The 6821-nt window shown below is 40.3% G+C and overlaps 1 pseudogene; it reads right to left on the bottom strand.

Annotated features, from left to right (window-relative positions):
- Nucleotides 1–4300: 4300 nt before the first annotated feature.
- LOC102967410 lies at nucleotides 4301–5388 on the bottom strand (annotated as a pseudogene).
- Between the last annotated feature and the right edge of the window lie 1433 nt (nucleotides 5389–6821).

Raw genomic sequence — 6821 nt, 5'->3', positions numbered from 1 at the left:
CGAGAGACAGCGAGCTTGAGTGGGGGAGGGGCAGAGAGAGACAAAGAATCCAAAGCAGGCTCCAGGCTCCGAGCTGTCAGCACAGAGCCTGACACGGGGCTCGAGTTCACAAACTGGGAGATCATGACCTGAGCCAAAGTCAGACACTTAACAGACTGAGCCACCCAGGTGCCCCCCCCCCAAAAATTGATTTTTAGTTAACCCAAATCTACAAGAGGAGGGTGATACACCACATAAGGAACCTCATCCTCCTCTTCCCTAACTTGGGAGTCAATGCATATTGATCGCCTAATGATGAAAGACCACAAAACAGAGAGATAACCAACTGTATCCTTTAAAGTTAGTAAGGAACATCATGAAATACTATAAATAGTCAAAATTATTAGCTGTGGTTTGTAACATCGATGGGACTTGAAAACATTATACTATGGGAAATAAGACAGGGAAAGACAAATACTGTACGATCTCACATGTGGAATCTAAAAAAGACAAGTTCATAAAAACAGAGAATGGGAATTGTGAGAGTTAGGGGTAATAGATGCGGACAAATGCTGTCAAGGGTACAAATGTCCAGTTATAAGATGAGTAAGTTCTGGGGATGTAATGTACAGTAGGGTAATTACCGTTAATAATATCATATAATTACAAGTTGCTAAAGAGCAAAGATATAAAGATATAAACACTTATATCTTAAGTGTTGTCACCACAAAATAGAAATGGTAATTATGTGACGTGATGGAGGTGTTAGATAACCCCTTGGTGGTAATAACTTTTCAATATACATGTGGATCAAATCAACAGGTTGTACCTCTTAAACTTACATGATGTTTTATGTCAATTATACCTCATTATAGCTGGAACAAAAAAAATTATTATCTGTGAGGTGTAAACTTATCAAATACCTTATCTTCACTTCTTTTGTCCTCTTACTGAATTCAAATAAAGTTTGATGATTTTATTTGAAATCTGTATGCACACTAAAATCCTACCTTAGTATTTTTTAAATTCTAGCTATTCTTCTCTCTATACCTATTAATAAGGAGATATTTAGAATGAAAATCAAGATATTATAGTTTGATTCTAGTAAGAAAATTTTAATTCTTCTTTGTATTTTCGATGGGACTTCATTTCTTGTAGTTTCATTTTTAACATGCATCATTTATTTAAAAATTAATGTCATTAACATAAAAAGGCATATTCAACATTTTTAATGATTTTCATGCTTGAAAATTTATGCGAATGAGATTTTAATTTCTTTTAGCTTTTCTATAAGGTTTTTTTTCAAGTTAATGTATTTATTTTGAGAGCCAGCAAGAGAAAGAGAGCGAGAGCAAGAGCGAGAGCGAGAGCGAGTGCACACGCACAAGCAGGTGAGGGGCAGAGACAGAATCCCAAGCAGGTTACACACCATCAGCACAGAGCCTGATGCGAAGCTTCAACTCACAGGCCACAAGATCATGACCTGAGCCAAAATCCAAAGTCACATGCTTAACCAACTGAGCCACCCAGGTGCCCCTTCCTTACTTTCTTCTTTTTTTTTATTTTTTTTTATTTTTCTACCCATTTACTTTTTGTTGTATTTCAATTTTGAGTATAGTTGACACGTGATACATTAGTTTTCTGTGTACAACAAAGTGATTCCCCAAGTTTATACCTTATGCTGTGCGACCGTAAGTGTTGCTACCATCTCTCCCTACACAGTGTTATAATACCACTGACTGTATTCCTCATGTTGTACCTCTTAATCCTGTGATTTGTTTGTTCTGTAACTAGAAGCCTGTACCACCTATCTCCCTTCACCCATTTTGCCCATACACCACTCCCTTTCCCCTTTGGCAACCATCAGTTCGTTCTCTGTATTCATGCATCTGACTCTGCTCTTCTTTATTCATTTATTTTTTATTTTTTGGATTTCCAATATAAACGAAATCATGTTATTTGTCTTTGACTTATTTCACTTAGTGTAACTTTAAAGTAAAGATATTGTTAAAAAGGGACATATAAAATGTTACATATAACACAAAAAGTATTTTCATTCTTGAAAGTGCTGAGGATGTTAACGGCACCTAAAAATCATTTCTTAATATAACCTCCATTCTATCATTTAACATTAGAATGTTCTGATATATATTAATTTCCTTGCAAAAATAATCCAGGTTACTAGTCACTGAAATCCCTAATATTTTATCTCACTAGGATACTTACCATTTATGAAGGAAGCATCTTAATATCACTTAGAACCCTGACAGGACAGAGATTTATTATAAAAAATAAGATCAGAAGAAAATGGAAAATCCTGAAGACAAGATGAAAGGAAATTTGACATCTGAAAGTGCAAGAGAAATTAAGTAAAATAGATGTTCTGTTCACAGTCATCCATACAAGTATGTGAGAAAGCCCAGAGAGCGTGCAGGTTTAAAAAAATCATGAAAGTAAAAGGAAATTCCACTTTTACTGAGTTCTAAGTAGTTCTTTGAGGTTCAGTTTAATGACTGAATCCAAATCTACACTGAGTGTGGCAGGAGATCTCTGGTTAGTGAATTGTGGAGGGCAGGATGGTGCACAAACTCACCACTCCACCAATCCCGTGGTCTTGCAAAGACCACCTGTCCTCAGACTATGTTCTCAGGCAATAAAATAGCCCTTCCTAGGTCAAATGAAGCTATTCATACCTTAGCATTATGAGTTTTGAAGATGAGCAGCATCTTAAAACGGTAAAAATCCACTATGATTGCATTACTGCCTGGGACAAAGTGTGAATGGAACTTTCCAAGTCCCTAACTTCATGCAATGGGCCATTGTACCAAATGTTATTTCTCTTTCCCATTTGATGGTCAGCAGCCAACCTCCAAATAAAATAGCCCTTAAGAAACCCAGTAAAACATTCATCTTCCATTTCAAACTTATCAGGGGAATTTAGGTACATTACACTACATATGAAAATCAGTACTGTTAGGAGGGAAAGAGGTACAGGTTGATTAGTGTGTTATAAGACAAATGACTGATTTTTTTTCCACTTTTGCTCAACACTGCACTGGCAAGGCTATTAGTTCACACCAAGTCCCTTTATGGCTATTAGGAAACTTCAGAGAAAGCAACCATCACCACCTTCAGTGAAAACACTGAAATCCATGGTAGTATCAGTCAAGATTCTCATCTGGCTAACAAGGCAGCAATGAGATGACACTTTTTCAAAGTTCCCAGTTTGGGGGCACGTGGGTGGCTCAGTGGGTTAAGCGTCCGACTTTGGCTCAGGCCATGATCTGACGGTTGGTGGGTTCAAGCTCCATGTCGGGCTCTGTGTTGACAGCTCACAGCCAGGAGTCTGCTTTGGATTCTGTGTCTCCCTCTCTCTGCCTCTCCCCTGTTCGTGCTCTGTCTCTGTCTCAAAAATAAACATCAAAAAAATTTTCAAAAAGTCTCCAGTTTGCCTCAGTGAACTACACAGGTAACCATCAAGGGCTTATGAGGCAGCACTCAAGGCCAGAGCCCCTGATCAGACAAAGTGGAAAGATTGTGGGAAGGGGTGCTGGTTAAATTCTGAAATTTGTTCCAACTGTGGTCACGTGAAGAAATACCCTTGAATCATGCTGCATCACATCTTATGGGGACTTAGGATGGCTCATTCAGACTTTGTTTATTCAGATCCAGCATGATTATTTGATGTGTTGTCTACTTCCCACTAGAAACGTACTTCCCTTTGCTCCTCAAAACACTATTCTCTGTTGATTTTTCTCCAGCAGCTCTTTTAACTCCTTTGGGATTCCTCCTCTCTCTGCTACATTATTAAATTTTTGTCTACACCAGGCCTAGATCCTCACATCTCTACTAACTCCACCCTCCCTTCTTTAGTGATCATATCCATACCCAGAGCTTTTAAATCCCCCCTAGTCTCATTTTTTATATATTTAAAAGACCTTGTCTTTCTTGCTCAACAACTGTATACTTTAATGTCGTTTTTCTTTTAGTTTCAAGTTAATTAGTCTTACTAAGAAAGGCAAGTATTCTTGGGGCACCTGGGTGGCTCAGTCAGTTAAGCAACTGATTCTTGATTTCAGCTCAGGTCATCGATCTCGCAGCTTGTGAGTTCAAGCCCCACATCAGGTTCCGTGCTGACAGCAGGAAGCCTGCTTGGGACTCTCTCCTTCTCTCTCAGCTCCTCCCCTGCTTGTGCTTACATGCTCTTTCCCTCCCTCCCTCCCTCTCTCTCTCTCTCTCTGTCAAAATAAATAAACTTAAGAAGTGAAATTGTAAATTTTTTTTTGTAAATTTACTTTTTATTAACAGGCTTTAATTCACTTTATATTTCTTGTATAAAACTGTATGTGGCCATACGTGGAGCCTGGGTTCCCTGCATGGAGACTTTGGTGTGGGTCTTTCCAAAGATGGTCAGTGAATTCCTAATAAAAGACTTGGTGAACACATTCTCTTTCCAGAGTTAAGAGGTAAAATAACTGTCGGGGCACCTGGATGGCTCAGTTGGTTGGGCGTCTGACACTGGCTCAGGTCATGATCTCCCAGTTAGTGGATTCAAGCCCTGCATCAGGCTCTGTGCTGACAGCTCAGAGCCTGGAGCCTACTTCTGATTCCGGGTCTCCCTCTCTCTGACCCTGCGCCACTTGTGTTCTCTCTCTCTCTCTCTCTCTCTCAAAAATAAAATAAAAATATTAAAAAAAAAAAAGAGGTGAGATAACTGTAGGTCTTGGAAATGGCATCAAAAGAAGCCTTGGTGAAGTCACCCAGGGTGACAGTGCAGGCCCTAGCTGACGTGTAGGAGGCGTCAATACTGGCCATCATCAGTAGCTTCTTGGGCAGTGCCTCTGGGGGCACAATGAGACCCATGAGCAAAGAGCCACAGTGGCTGGTCACCTTGCATGGAACAGTGCGGGGCCTGCTGATCGTGTTCCCCCAGTAGTCTTGTCCCACAGGGACCATGGAAAGCTTGCCCAGGATGATGGCTCCACAGATGGTAGTGGCTACCTCCTTTGGAGTACTTAACACCCAAGAACGATTCATCCATTGTAATCTCTGATGTCAAGAAATGCCTTGAACCTGGTCCACTGGCCAGCATGGGTCTGCTTTTACACAGGTATAATCTTCAAAACACCATCCTTGCGGGATGCCCCCAGTTGAAAGTCAATGATGGGCAGGGAGAAGAGACAGATTTCCTCAAAGAGACTTGATCTTTATGTCCTTGACCAGGCAGCCCAGCTTGGTGATGGGGATCCACTCCTTGTTCTTGGCCTTGCCTCTGCGAGCTCCATGGCCTTGGCCCCAGATGGTGCTGCTGCTGGAGCCTCCTCAGAAGCCACCCCAACACCCCATTCCAGGGCCCTTGCAACCACCCCCCCCCCCAGGCCTTCCCACAGCACCAGCATCATCCGCCATTTAGTGTTTTCTCAAAGAAGAAGTGAACTCTTTGTAAATTTAAATTATTTGCCTTCTCCATTATCATCTCAATCATTCACTCTGGACTGCCAGCTACAGAAACATTACTGAGACCAACAAAAGATCATGCAAGATGGTTATAGTTACTTAAGAATATAAGAATACTCGGTGCAGTAGGTCATGCAATATTTTTCCTCACATGGCCCTGTTGTTTCTGTAACTATTTCCAACATCACACTAAACTCAGTATGCTTAACACGGAACTGATGCTCCTCTTTACCCCAAAGAGCGACTCCAATTGACCTATCCTTCTTCTACTAACTGGTCCCAGGCATACAAAGTTTAAAAAGCTCATTGACAGCTTTCTCAACCTCCAACTATTCCACAAATTCAATCAATTCCTCCCTCTCAATGCGTCTGAAATCCACCTCTGAATTTCCTCTTTAACTACCAGTATCCTAGACAAGGTTCATGCTACAATAGTCTGTTTGGCTTCTTTAATTTTAACACTTCAACCCAAAAAAGTAAACACTTTTACTTTCCACATATAAGTTTATCCCTATATCCCATTTTCTGGGACTAATTTTTGCCCAGGAGGAATGTTAGTAGTCAAGCCAGTAAATGAGCATCAAACTTGGTTTGACTCTTCGTTTCCTGTGAGTCCTTAATAACTGGATTCCTTTCCTTGTTCTCTATTCATATTTGATTACATTCTGCCACTGTTCTGGAGCCTCTCTTCTGACTGCAATGACTTCACATACATCCTAGCTTCCTAGAGTCTGCTTCTCCAGAACACACCATTGGATAGGCCCCAAATGAAGACAACTGCCTGAGCTTCTGCCATCCCGGAAGTGCTCAAGTCTCTGCCGAGCACCAGTACCTCTCCGCTGTGATCTTTTATTTGGTTTGGATTCTAACATGACCTCTTCGAAAAAATATCTGAGTCTAGTCCCATATTCAGAACAATGACCTTGGTTCAGCCTACAGAGGTTCCCAGGTCACCTGAGTAACACACAGCAGTTACTAAAAACGAGTCATTAAAGAAAGCTGACATGTTTAAAACAAATGGTTCCATGGCAAAGCTAACCAGATTGAAAAACAAAAAACAAAACATCAGTTTTCACTTTCCATAAATAGGCATTTCTCATGATTCGACCATTAAAATCAGTCAACCAAATGCTTACATTTATAAATGTCATAAATGTGCAAATTTTTACTTCAAAGTAAGTGCTTTAAAACACTATTGCTAATTGAAAACTGAAAATGTCAACACTTTCCATTGTGTTTTATTATTTGAAGCCATTAGTGTTTTATGTCAGACACACAAATAAAACAATGCGGGATCTTTCCATTTCTAAGGTGATACTTGAAAATCACCCAGAATTTAATCACGCCTGCAAGAATACTTGTTGCAAAACTGACCTCAACGATCA

This window comes from Panthera tigris, chromosome X (genome assembly GCF_018350195.1).
Source record: "Panthera tigris isolate Pti1 chromosome X, P.tigris_Pti1_mat1.1, whole genome shotgun sequence".
NCBI lineage: Eukaryota > Metazoa > Chordata > Mammalia > Carnivora > Felidae > Panthera > Panthera tigris.
Note: the sequence above shows the minus strand (reverse complement) of the source record. Positions and strands in the feature narration are given on the sequence as shown.